Below are 13,502 nucleotides of genomic sequence, written 5' to 3'. Positions count from 1 at the left end.
ATTTATTTATTTATTTATTATGGATTGCTGGTTTCATTTTTTAGTGGTTTTTATGTTCTTACATGCTATATTACTGCTTTGATTATTTACGGTTCTGCATTCGGATGATTAACTCTATCTCCATTTTCTTTTTTTTTTTTTTATTAACTTGAGTATTTCTTATATACATTTCGAGTGTTATTCCCTTTCCCGGTTTCCGGGCAAACATTCCCCTCCCCCCTCCCCTTCCTTATGGGTGTTCCCCTCCCAAACCTCCCCCCATTGCCGCCCTCCCCCCATAGACTAGTTCACTGGGGGTTCAGTCTTAGCAGGACCCAGGGCTTCCCCTTCCACTGGTGTCTTACTAGGATATTCATTGCTACCTATGGGGTCAGAGTCCAGGGTCAGTCCATGTATAGTCTTTAGGTAGTGGCTTAGTCCCTGGAAGCTCTGGTTGCTTGGCATTGTTGTACTTTTGGGGTCTCGAGCCCCTTCAAGCTCTTCCAGTTCTTTCTCTGATTCCTTCAATAGGGGACCTATTCTCAGTTCAGTGGTTTGCTGCTGGCATTCGCCTCTATATTTGCTGTATTCTGGCTGTGTCTCTCAGGAGCGATCTACATCCGGCTCCTGTCGGTCTGCACTTCTTTGCTTCATCCATCTTGTCTAATTGGGTGGCTGTATATGTATGGGCCACATGTGGGGCAGGCTCTGAATGGGTGTTCCTTCAGTCTCTGTTTTAATCTTTGCCTCTCCCTTCCCTGCCAAGGGTATTCTTTTTCCTCATTTAAAGAAGGAGTGAAGCATTCACATTTTGATCATCCGTCTTGAGTTTCGTTTGTTCTAGGGATCTAGGGTAATTCAAGCATTTGGGCTAATAGCCACTTATCAATGAGTGCATACCATGTATGTCTTTCTGTGATTGGGATAGCTCACTCAGTATGATATTTTCCAGTTCCAACCATTTGCCTATGAATTTCATAAACTCGTTGTTTTTGATAGCTGAGTAATATTCCATTGTGTAGATGTACCACATTTTCTGTATCCATTCCTCTGTTGAAGGGCATCTGGGTTCTTTCCAGCTTCTGGCTATTATAAATAAGGCTGCGATGAACATAGTGGAGCACGTGTCTCTTTTATATTTGAGGCTTCTTTTGGGTATATGCCCAAGAGAGGTATAGCTGGATCCTCAGGCAGTTCAATGTCCAATTTTCTGAGGAACCTCCAGACTGATTTCCAGAATGGTTTTACCAGTCTGCAATCCCACCAACAATGGAGGAGTGTTCCTCTTTCTCCACATCCTCGCCAGCATCTGCTGTCACCTGAGTTTTTGATCTTAGCCAATCGCACTGGTGTGAGGTGAAATCTCAGGGTTGTTTTGATTTGCATTTCCCTTATGACTAAAGATGTTGAACATTTCTTTAGGTGTTTCTCAGCCATTCGGCATTCCTCAGCTGTGAATTCTTTGTTTAGCTCTGAACCCCATTTTTAATAGGGTTATTTGTTTCCCTGCGGTCTAATTTCTTGAGTTCTTTGTATATTTTGGATATAAGGCCTCTATCTGTTGTAGGATTGGTAAAGATCTTTTCGCAATCTGTTGGTTGCCGTTTTGTCCTAACCACAGTGTCCTTTGCCTTACAGAAGCTTTGCAGTTTTATGAGATCCCATTTGTCGATTCTTGATCTTAGAGCATGAGCCATTGGTGTTTTGTTCAGGAAATTTTTTCCAGTGCCCATGTGTTCCAGATGCTTCCCTAGTTTTTCTTCTATTAGTTTGAGTGTGTCTGGTTTGATGTGGAGGTCCTTGATCCACTTGGACTTAAGCTTTGTACAGGGTGATAAGCATGGATCGATCTGCATTCTTCTACATGTTGCCCTCCAGTTGAACCAGCACCATTTGCTGAAAATGCTATCTTTTTTCCATTGGATGGTTTTGGCTCCTTTGTCAAAGTTCAAGTGACCATAGGTGTGTGGGTTCATTTCTGGGTCTTCAATTCTATTCCATTGGTCTATCTGTCTGTCTCTGTACCAATACCATAGAGTTTTTATCACTATTGCTCTGTAATACTGCTTGAGTTCAGGGATAGTGATTCCCCCTGAAGTTCTTTTATTGTTGAGGATAGCTTTAGCTATCCTGGGTTTTTTGTTATTCCAGATGAATTTGCAAATTGTTCTGTCTAACTCTTTGAAGAATTGGATTGGTATTTTGATGGGGATTGCATTGAATCTGTAGATTGCTTTTGGTAAAATGGCCATTTTTACTATATTAATCCTGCCAATCCATGAGCATGGGAGATCTTTCCATCTTCTGAGGTCTTCTTCAATTTCTTTCCTCAGTGTCTTGAAGTTCTTATTGTACAGATCTTTTACTTGCTTGGTTAAAGTCACACCGAGGTACTTTATATTATTTGGGTCTATTATGAAGGGTGTCGTTTCCCTAATTTCTTTCTCGGCTTGTTTCTCTTTTGTATAGAGGAAGGCTACTGATTTATTTGAGTTAATTTTATACCCAGCCACTTTGCTGAAGTTGTTTATCAGCTTTAGTAGTTCTCTGGTGGAACTTTTGGGATCACTTAGATATACTATCATGTCATCTGCAAATAGTTATATTTTGACCTCTTCTTTTCCGATCTGTATCCCTTTGATCTCCTTTTGTTGTCTGATTGCTCTGGCTAGAACTTCAAGAACTATATTGAATAAGTAGGGAGAGAGTGGGCAGCCTTGTCTAGTACCTGATTTTAGTGGGATTGCTTCAAGTTTCTCTCCATTTAGTTTAATGTTAGCAACTGGTTTGCTGTATATGGCTTTTACTATGTTTAGGTATTGGCCTTGAATTCCTATTCTTTCCAGGACTTTTATCATGAAGGGGTGTTGAATTTTGTCAAATGCTTTCTCAGCATCTAATGAAATGATCATGTGGTTCTGTTCTTTCAGTTTGTTTATATGATGGATCACGTTGATGGTTTTCCGTATATTAAACCATCCCTGCATGCCTGGGATGAAGCCTACTTGATCATGGTGGATGATTGTTTTGATGTGCTCTTGAATTCGGTTTGCCAGAATTTTATTGAGTATTTTTGCGTCGATATTCATAAGGGAAATTGGTCTGAAGTTCTCTTTCTTTGTTGTGTCTTTGTGTGGTTTAGGTATAAGAGTAATTGTGGCTTCGTAGAAGTAATTCGGTAGGGCTCCATCTGTTTCAATTTTGTGGAATTATCAAATTTGGATAATATTGGTATGAGGTCTTCTATGAAGGTTTGATAGAATTCTGCACTAAACCCGTCTGGACCTGGGCTCTTTTTGGTTGGGAGACCTTTAATGACTGCTTCTATTTCCTTAGGAGTTATGGGGTTGTTTAACTGGTTTATCTGTTCCTGATTTAACTTCGATACCTGGTATCTGTCTAGGAAATTGTCCATTTCCTGAAGATTTTCAAATTTTGTTGAATATAGGTTTTTATAGTACGATCTGATGATTTTTTGAATTTCCTCCGAATCTGTAGTTATGTCTCCCTTTTCATTTCTGATTTTGTTAATTTGGACACACTCTCTGTGTCCTCTCGTTAGTCTGGCTAAGGGTTTATCTATCTTGTTGATTTTCTCAAAGAACCAACTTTTGGTTCTGTTGATTCTTTCTATAGTCCTTTTTGTTTCTACTTGGTTGATTTCATCTCTGAGTTTGATTATTTCCTGCCTTCTACTCCTCCTGGGTGTATTTGCTTCTTTTTGTTCTAGAGCTTTTAGGTGTGCTGTCAAGCTGCTGACATATGCTCTTTCCTGTTTCTTTCTGCAGGCACTCAGCGCTATGAGTTTTCCTCTTAGCACAGTTTTCATTGTGTCCCATAAGTTTGAGTATGTTGTATCTTCATTTTCATTAAATTCTAAAAAGTTTTTAATTTCTTTCTTTATTTCTTCCTTGACCAGGTTATCATTGAGTAGAGCATTGTTCAATTTCCATGTATATGTGGGCATTCTTCCCTTATTGTTATTGAAGACCAGTTTTAGGCCGTGGTGGTCCGATAGCACACATGGGATTATTTCTATCTTTCTGTACCTGTTGAGGCCCGTTTTTTGACCAATTATATGGTCAATTTTGGAGAAAGTACCATGAGGAGCTGAGAAGAAGGTATATCCTTTTGCTTTAGGATAGAATGTTCTATAAATATCCGTTAAGTCCATTTGGCTCATGACTTTTCTTAGTCTGTCTACATCACTGTTTAATTTCTGTTTCCATGATCTGTCCATTGATGAGAGTGGGGTGTTCAAATCTCCCACTTTTATTGTGTGAGGTGCAATGTGTGTTTTGAGCTTTAGTAAGGTTTCTTTTACGTATGTAGGTGCCCTTGTATTTGGGGCATAGATATTTAGGATTGAGAGTTCATCTTGGTTGATTTTTCCTTTGATGAATATGAAGTGTCATTCCTTATCTTTTTTGATGACTTTTAGTTGGAAATTGATTTTATTTGATATTAGAATGGCTACTCCAGCTTGCTTCTTCTGACCATTTGCTTGGAAAGTTGTTTTCCAGCCTTTCACTCTGAGGTAGTGTCTGTCTTTGTCTCTGAGGTGTGTTTCCTGTAGGCAGCAGAATGCAGGGTCCTCGTTGCGTATCCAGTTTGTTAATCTATGTCTTTTTATTGGGGAGTTTAGGCCATTGATATTGAGAGATATTAAGGAATAGTGATTATTGCTTCCCGTTATATTCATATTTGGATGTGAGGTTATGTTTGTGTGCTTTCATTCTCTTTGTTTTGTTGCCAAGACGATTAGTTTCTTGCTTCTTCTAGGGTATAGCTTGCCTCCTTATGTTGGGCTTTACCATTTATTATCCTTTGTAGTGCTGGATTTGTAGAAAGATATTGTGTAAATTTGGTTTTGTCATGGAATATCTTGGTTTCTCCATCAATGTTAATTGAGAGTTTTGCTGGATACAGTAACCTGGGCTGGCATTTGTGTTCTCTTAGGGTCTGTATAACATCAGTCCAGGATCTTCTGGCCTTCATAGTTTCTGGCGAGAAGTCTGGTGTGATTCTGATAGGTCTCCCTTTATATGTTACTTGACCTTTTTCCCTTACTGCTTTTAATATTCTTTCTTTATTTTGTGCGTTTGGTGTTTTGACAATTATGTGACGGGAGGTGTTTCTTTTCTGGTCCAATCTGTTTGGAGTTCTGTAGGCTTCTTGTATGTCTATGGGTATCTCTTTTTTTAGGTTAGGGAAGTTTTCTTCTATGATTTTGTTGAAGATATTTACTGGTCCTTTGAGCTGGGAGTCTTCACTCTCTTCTATACCTATTATCCTTAGGTTTGATCTTCTCATTGAGTCCTGGATTTCCTGTATGTTTTGGACCAGTAGCTTTTTCCGCTTTACATTATCTTTGACAGTTGAGTCAATGATTTCTATGGAATCTTCTGCTCCTGAGATTCTCTCTTCCATCTCTTGTATTCTGTTGGTGAAGCTTGTATCTACAGCTCCTTGTCTCTTCTTTTGGTTTTCTATATCCAGGGTTGTTTCCATGTGTTCTTTCTTGATTGCTTCTATTTCCATTTTTAATTCCTTCAACTGTTTGATTGTGTTTTCCTGGAATTCTTTCAGGGATTTTTGTGTCTCCTCTCTATGGGCTTCTACTTGTTTATTTATGTTTTCCTGGAATTCTTTCAGGGATTTTTGTATCTCCTCTCTATTGTCTTCTACTTGTTTATTTATGTTTTCCTGGAATTCTTTCAGGGATTTTTGCGATTCTTTCAGGCATTTTTGCAATTCCTCTCTGTAGGCTTCTACTTGTTCTCTAAGGGAGTTCTTCATGTCTTTCTTGAAGTCCTCCAGCATCATGATCAAATATGATTTTGAAACTAGATCTTGCTTTTCTGGTGTGTTTGGATATTCCATGTTTGTTTTGGTGGGAGAATTGGGCTCCGATGATGGCATGTAGTCTTGGTTTCTGTTGCTTGGATTCCTGCGCTTGCCTCTCGCCATCAGATTATCTCTAGTGTTACTTTGTTCTGCTATTTCTGACAGTGGCTGGACTGTCCTATAAGCCTGTGTGTCAGGAGTGCTGTAGACCTGTTTTCCTCTCTTTCAGTCAGTTATGGGGACAGAGTGTTCTGCTTTCGGGCGTGTAGTTTCTCCTCTCTACAGGTCTTCAGCTGTTCCTGTGGGCCTGTGTCTTGAGTTCACCAGGCAGCTTTCTTGCAGCAGAAAATTTGGTCTTACCTGTGGTCCCGAGTCTCAGGTTCGCTCGTGGGGTGCTGCCCAGGGGCTCTCTGCAGCGGCAGCAACCAGGAAGACCTGTGCCACCCCTTCCGGGGGCTTCAGTGCACCAGGGTTCCAGATGGTCTGTGGCTTTTTCCTCTGGCGTCCGAGGTGTGTGTGCAGGGAGCAGTCTCTTCTGGTTTCCCAGGCTTGTCTGCCTCTCTGAAGGTTTAGCTCTCCCTCCCACGGGATTTGGGTGCAGAGAACTGTTTATCCGGTCTGTTTCCTTCAGGGTCCAGCGGTGTCTCTGGCAGGTGTCCTGCTGCTCCTGGGCCCTCCCCCACGGGAGCCCAGAGGCCTTATACAGTTTCCTCTTGGGCCAGGGATGTGTGCAGGGGTGAGCAGTGTTGGTGGTCTCTTCCGCTCTGCAGCCTCAGGAGTGCCCACCTGACCAGGCGGTTGGGTCTCTCTCTCACCGGGTCTGGCTATCTCCATTTTCAATGTCCTGCGGTTTCATCCTTTTACATTATTCCTGTTTCTCTATTTATTGAGTACAAGCAATCATTGGCTTAGACTTGATACAAATTTGCCCTTTGTGACACTTTGACTCTTCGGCCTTTGTTTAAGGTTTACTGTTCACTGATATTTAACTGCCTTATTCCTTGTGGTTGGTTAATTTTAATTTTCAGTATTTTGCTCTGGAGAGTTGTGGATTTTTGTGGATCACTAGGTCCTGAAATTCAATGGAGTTTTCCCTTAAGTGTTGGCTTTTTATATTTGTTTGTTTTGTCTTATACTAATTCTTTCTCCTCTCGTTTCTTTCATCTGTTTTTTTTTTTCTTCAATGAACATCTATTCATAGTTTTGACCATCTTTGGCCGCTCAATCCTATTGTAGTATGACGATTTTTATTTTCATCATTGCATTTAGTATGTGTGTGCTCTTGGCTTTCTCTTTTGGGGTTGGTTATTTGGGTGGCTTTTACTTATGACTCTTCATATTTTCCCCTTAACTTTTTCATAATTTTGCTCTATTTTTCTAGTCTAGTTTTTACTTTGTCTTTGTTTGTTTTTTTTCTTTTTCTTTTGTTTGTTTCTTTTAGGTACCACAAGTGTAATTTTAGCTCCTATATTGCTCCATCTTTTTCATTATTTGATTCCATTTTTGTTATTTTTAGGTAGCATTAGTACTGATAAAATGCCTACAGAGACTGAGGAGGAGTTACCAACCCCTACACCGGAGCCCAGTATCTCTGAGGAGGGCAACTTCCATTCCCAATACCAAGTATTGGGGACAATTGGGCAAGGGGGCAACGCCAAAGTCCTCCTGGCACACCACCGGCTCACAGGAACCCCGGTGGCTGTCAAAGTTCTGCGAAAGGACAAGCAGTGGTTCCAGCCAGCCATGATGGAAGCAAACATAATGAGAAAGATCAACCACCCCAACATAGTGTCTCTCATACAAGTTATTGAAAAGGAAACGAGAATATACCTCATAATGGAGCTGGTGGAAGGCCAAGAACTCTACCAGTACATCAGAGAGTCAGGGCACATAGAGGAGGATGAGGCCCGGCAAATATTTGAACAGATATTGTCAGCAGTGAGCTACTGCCATGGAAAGGGGATTGTTCACCGAGACCTCAAACTGGACAATATAATGATTGATAAAAACAAAAAGGTCAAAGTCATCGACTTTGGGCTTAGCACCCAATTTCAACCTGGAAAAATGCTAAACCACCACTGCGGCACGTACTCTTTTGGTTCCCCTGAACTCCTCCTTGGCCATCGGTATGACGGGCCGAAGAATGATATGTGGATTATAGGAGTGGTCTTGTACTGTATGGTAGTGGGAAAGCTCCCATTTGATTCAGTGATCATTCAAGAACTGCAAAGACAAGTAGTGGCAGGGGTATATCCTGCTCCCTGTGGGGTTTCAAAAGAACTGGAGGACCTCCTTAGTAAATTACTGAGGGTAAATCCCAACTTTAGACCAACAGCAAGAAAGGCGATGAAACTCCCTTGGTTCAAAGAACACTGGAACGGATTGATAGGTCCCTATGAAGAAATGCTTCCCCTCACACCAGACCCGGCCATTTTGGATGCCATGAAAAGCATTGGATTCCAAGCCTCTGTAGTAAAACACTCTTTAAAACAAAGAAAATATAATGAGGAAATGGCAACTTATTTCTTTCTACAAAAGCAGGCTCTCCAGGGGGATGGCTGCACAGCCCAGGCACAGCAAATGAGTCCCGTTGCAGCACCATTCCCTAGCCTTGATCCTGCTGCTGCTTTTAGATTAGAACCAAAGAGGAGTGGAAGCCTGCCAGTCCTTGGCACCTTGCGGGTGTCATCCTCCCATGGTCACGTATCTCACTATGGCCAGAATGCTCATCCAAAAGGAGGCAAAAGATCCACTGTGGCTGGTCGTCTCAGGCCTCTACCGATGACACCTACACAGGACCACTATCACAAATGTGCTGTGAGTGTCCCATGCATTCAAACAACAAGCATCTTCACTGAGAAGAGTAGCAATAAGGAAATCAAAGAAGACAACCCACTCTCCCACAGAGCCCCATTAGAGGATAAGCCCATCCCCAGCAGGGTCCGGCACAGAGGTTTTAAGGGGTGGACCAGGAATATAGCAAATGCCCTGATAAAGCTGTGTTGCTGCATGCCAAGGAGAAAGAAACCTCGCCTGGGGCAGAACAGAATCTCCCCCCAGAAATGAGCCACAGGGAGAGTCCAGAGAACAAGCAGCAGGCATAGCCCAGGTACCTTTGTGCTTTGTCCTTTTCAGTTTGCTCTATGCTGGTCCTTCCTCTGTCTCTGGTTTCCATTTTCCCCACAATTCTTACCTTGTATCTGCTCTAAGTTCTTTATGAGGTTTCCCCAACACCAAGCCTTCTCCCTCTTCTTGATTTCTCCTCTTCCCAGCAGGGACCCAATAGGATTGATGAGTTCCACACTCCACAGAGTTTTCTAGTTGGCCCATCCCTTCAGATGGACTCCAGCTCCCCCTTAGGCCAATAGCTCCCACAGGGTGAGGACAAGAGGTTCATGGGCTCATGGACTCCTCCAGGGGCTACTGATCTTTTCACATGTGGTCATCAATCACAAGTGCTGCAGAACAGAGTCTTATGTTTTCAAATGTAACATCCCATTCCATTAAGCCTCAAAACTAATTAACAAGGTTTGTCATTGAATAAGTATCAACAACCTAGTTTGTGGGTTATAGTTGATGGTCAGAATCCTGCATGCATGCATATTATTTTGCATACTGGTTTTTTTTTGTTCCTAAGACCTAGTGATCTATTGAATTTTATAGGTTGTAGTTCTAAATGGTTTCTTTCAAAGACCTCAACTGAGAAGTAGAAAAAAGAAGTTATAATATAGTAAGGCAAATCAAAGCCCCAAATGGTAAGCTAAGAATTCTACCTCACTGTCTTTTTTGCTTGGAATAAATTGTCTTGTCTATTTCACAGTGTCATCTGGAAATTCTTTCATGTCCTCAGTATAAACAGTAGGTGATTTCAGACACATGGCAATGGAAAAGACACCAGCAGAAACTACAGCAGCAACAGGAGTAGCAACAATAGCAGAAGCAGCATTAGGCACAGCAGCAGCAGGAGGAGGAGAACGAGGTGGGTAGGAGGAGGAGGAGGAGGAAGATGAAGAGAGGAGGAGAAAGAAGAGGAGGAGGAGGAAGAGAAGGAAGAGGAGGAGAAAGAGGAGGACGAAGAGCAGGGGGAATATTTTGATTCCCTGTCCCCGTGAGAATTGCTGATGACTACTTCTGGACACAGATATCATGCTGAGAACTGTTTATCAAAATGATTTAACAGAATATTAATTTTCATAGAAGACATGTCAATGTTCCTAAGGGCATGCAGCCCGGGAAAAGAGAGCAAGATGGCAGAGGCAAGCAGTGTGGAATGTTCTTACTGAGGAAGACCTTCTCAAAGCTGATGATGTAATAGGTATGAAGGAGCATTTCATGGGAGTCACGGTCCCATGCCCCTGTGTCAGGGCACACAGAGCTCCTAGCCTTGCATCCTGCGTGAGAGGGGTCCTGGAATATTCCCTGATACCAACAGGGTCCTGAATTGCATGGTTCCCCCTCAGTTATGGTCCTCCCTGTGCCTCATGGGGTACGCAGCTTCTATGGGATGAACTTATATCAGTGATTAACTGGAGCTGGACCACAACCACACCACAGGCAAGCCCTGGACACTGAGGACATTAAGAGCAGCAGACAACATCTCCTCCACTGCTTCTGACTCTGCTCCACAAGGCAAGGCAGCTCCCACACAGCAGGCATCCAGCCTAACTCCCAGCAGGGAGAGTGTGAGATGTCTGTGGATGAGCCCACAGGGACTACAGGATTCTGTGGGAAGACATCTGGTAGGTTCTGGAGCAGCTGCAGCAGCCAGGACACATGAACTACAGTGGAGGTGAGCTATAGGAACAGGTAGCAAAGAGCCTGATCTGGCCAATGCTGATCTGAATCCCTGGGTGCAGGCTGGAATGGTCACTCAGGGCTATTAGAGTGAAGGCCAGCCAAGGGCATACAATGTGTCACTAACATTCTCAAAGTCTTGTACAGGAAATAAACCACTGGCCTTGACCAGTAAAGTTGAGTCCAGACTCATGGGCTACAGGATAGCAGATTGAACTGAGTCTGAATTCCCATGAGTATGACCTCTGGCTGCTCCCTAGGCTCAGTATAGATGAGCATGAGAAGGCACCATTGCTGTGTTTGCAGGAGTAGCAGAGAGCTCAGAATACATGACCCACTCCTAACCCAGACTGGAGCCACTCTGGGGAGGAGATGGCATCATTTGAGAGATGGGCTTATGCGGGACACTGTGCTCTGGTTTGTGGCACATACAGCTCCTGTCTTTCTTGCTGACAGTTCAGATCCTCAGCTGGCCTCATCACGGACAGTCCCATGAGGAGTGGGTGTTTGGTTCCTGCTTCACAGTTAGGGCAGGAACAAGCCCAGACGCAGTGAGTAAGGACAGTGCTTCTGTCTTGACCCAGCTTCCTTGTCCTCCCCCCTCCCCCAACTCATATCAGGAGCCACCCAGAGACCTTCATAGGAGTGTGGGTCATGTTAATCGGAATGCACAGCTGGAGATTAAATTCTGGGTAAGGTCTCCATACAGCCCTGGTGGCTCCCACACCCTGCCTACCTAAGTTTTCCCAACTGGGTCCTCAAGGTCGTGGAGAATCTTCTACAGGCTGCCCTGAAGATACAGCCAGTTTCTTGGTAACATTGTGTTTAGCAGAGGTTCTCTGCTTCAGGCACAGAGCCTTCCAGTGAGAGGGTTTGCTGAGTAGCACACCAGGACCAGAAAAGTGTAGAGCCCTCCAGTGGTAGACATGAAGTACTGCAGGAGTTTATTTCCTGATTTCTTCACATCTACCTTGTTCTAAAGGCTTTTTGTCAGACACATAGGGACCTAAGAAACTTGAGTTTGCAACCCCATAGGGAACCCAGGACACTAAACCATCAGCCCTGTTAAACGTCGGCAGAGGACAGTCTGGGATCTATGTTTGTAGAATGGCTCTAGAGTAGAATGAAGACTGATTGACCAGCCAGTCAAGGAGAGTTAGGGACAGTTAGAGACTTGGAGGAGAGCATGAGCGGCAGACACAGCAGAGTCCAGGCCAACAGTGGAACCAGTTCATTTAATAGAGACGCATATGCCCTCCCAAAAGGCTATCAGCTTAAGGCACTGCACTGAAGACCTGACCCAATAACATGCCCAATTTACCCATCAACCACCTGTGGCTTGTGTAGGGTCCTCAGGGTAGATCCTAAAGTCCATCATGGCTGAAAGGCAGAAGTTTGCACATCATTGCAATGTGGAGGCTACTCTCTGCTGATGGGACCCACACAGTCTGTGAAAAAGTTTGCTTAAGTGAAAGTTGGCCGTCCTTGAACTCTCTGGTCTTCCAGGGTAGTTTGTGTTGACCACATGCAGAGTCATTCCTGAAAAACATAAGTGCCAAAATTCAACAATAGGGAGAGAATCCTGTGCCAGATGGAATCCTTCAGGCCAGTGCGGATTTAGAGACATCCTATGCCATGGCATGGAGGCTCCCAAGGACTTCTAGGATCAATGTGAGCCATACAAGAGCCCACAGTCCATCCTGGGAGAACATTAAAGTATCTGGAATTATCAGGGACCCTAAGGTAGGTTCGTCAGGATATGGAGCTGATGCATGGTGGGATGCTTGGAGGATACAGCCTAAGGCAACGTAGAGGAAAGTGTGTTATGAGAGCTAAGACAGAGCAACCCCACAGTCTGAGAACAAGTTTGCTTAAGTGCAATTTGGCCGTCCTTGAACTCTCTGTTCTTCCAGGGTAGGATGGCCTATCGGGCCCAGGACAGAGCGACTATGCCAGAATTACAATGGTCTGTAATAGAGATGGAGAAGGTGTCAGGATGGGACTTGGGCAGTGGATGGAGCTCTATGACTGCAAAGCCTGCCTAGGCTCCAAGGACCCAGAGCTGGCTGCTGCAGGAAGTCCTAGATTACAACTCTGCAGTTCCTCTTCCCAGGTCTTGCTTTTAACTACTGGACCCAACACAAAGCCTCCCTTGCAGGCTTACCAGAGCATGAAAATGAAATGGCCACCTCCTGTAACAAGAAAGACTTCTAGAAGAGGAAGGAGACATCAATACATTCACAAAACCTTCAACTCGAAATCTGTCTTGCCAATAAGTGTGCAGGGATAAAGGTAAAGCAGATATTGAGGGACCAACCAATCAATGACTGACACAAAGTGAGATCTGTCTCATGTGACAGACACAACCTCTGACGCTATTTATGATATTCTTTCTGATTTACTTGCAGACAGATAAAAGTAGCACACCTGTCTCCAGAGGCTTCACTCAGCAGCTGAAAGCCACAGCCAATCCTCAGATGGAGCTCAGGAAGTCTTGTGGAAGAGTGGGGGAGAGTGCCAAGCAAACTGGTTGGGTTAAAACACTACAAGAAGTCCCCTACAGTCAGATACCTTGGACCATGGAGTATGCTAGAGCCTGTGCAACCAACCCCAGAGCCGGGTTAGCTATCTGCCGTTGGTCTCCATGTGGGTCATCTGACAAGTAGATCCAGGACTGTCTGTCTGTGTTGCCTGCATTGGATCTGTTCCCCATACCCGGACTGCCTGATTGTAAATCTGTGGGGCAGAATGTGCTCGGTCCACCTGGGACTAGAAGTCCCGGGGTGGTGTGGTACCCAAGGGACTCTCCCCTTGTCTTAAGAGAAGGGAGAGCATTATGGTAGAAAGGATTTTAAGGTGGGACTGGGAAGGGAAGAGGGAGA

At 43.8% G+C, this 13,502-nt stretch overlaps 1 pseudogene; it reads left to right on the top strand.

Moving 5' to 3' along the window:
* The first annotated feature begins 7,362 nt into the window (after nt 1-7,362).
* LOC148007151 (sperm motility kinase Y pseudogene) lies at nt 7,363-8,892 on the top strand (annotated as a pseudogene).
* Nucleotides 8,893-13,502: the final 4,610 nt, after the last annotated feature.

Source organism: Rattus norvegicus, chromosome 1 (genome assembly GCF_021556685.1).
Source record: "Rattus norvegicus strain SHRSP/BbbUtx chromosome 1, alternate assembly SHRSP_T2T, whole genome shotgun sequence".
NCBI lineage: Eukaryota > Metazoa > Chordata > Mammalia > Rodentia > Muridae > Rattus > Rattus norvegicus.
The sequence above is the reverse complement of the archived record's forward strand: the minus strand, read 5'-3'. Positions and strand labels throughout refer to the sequence as shown.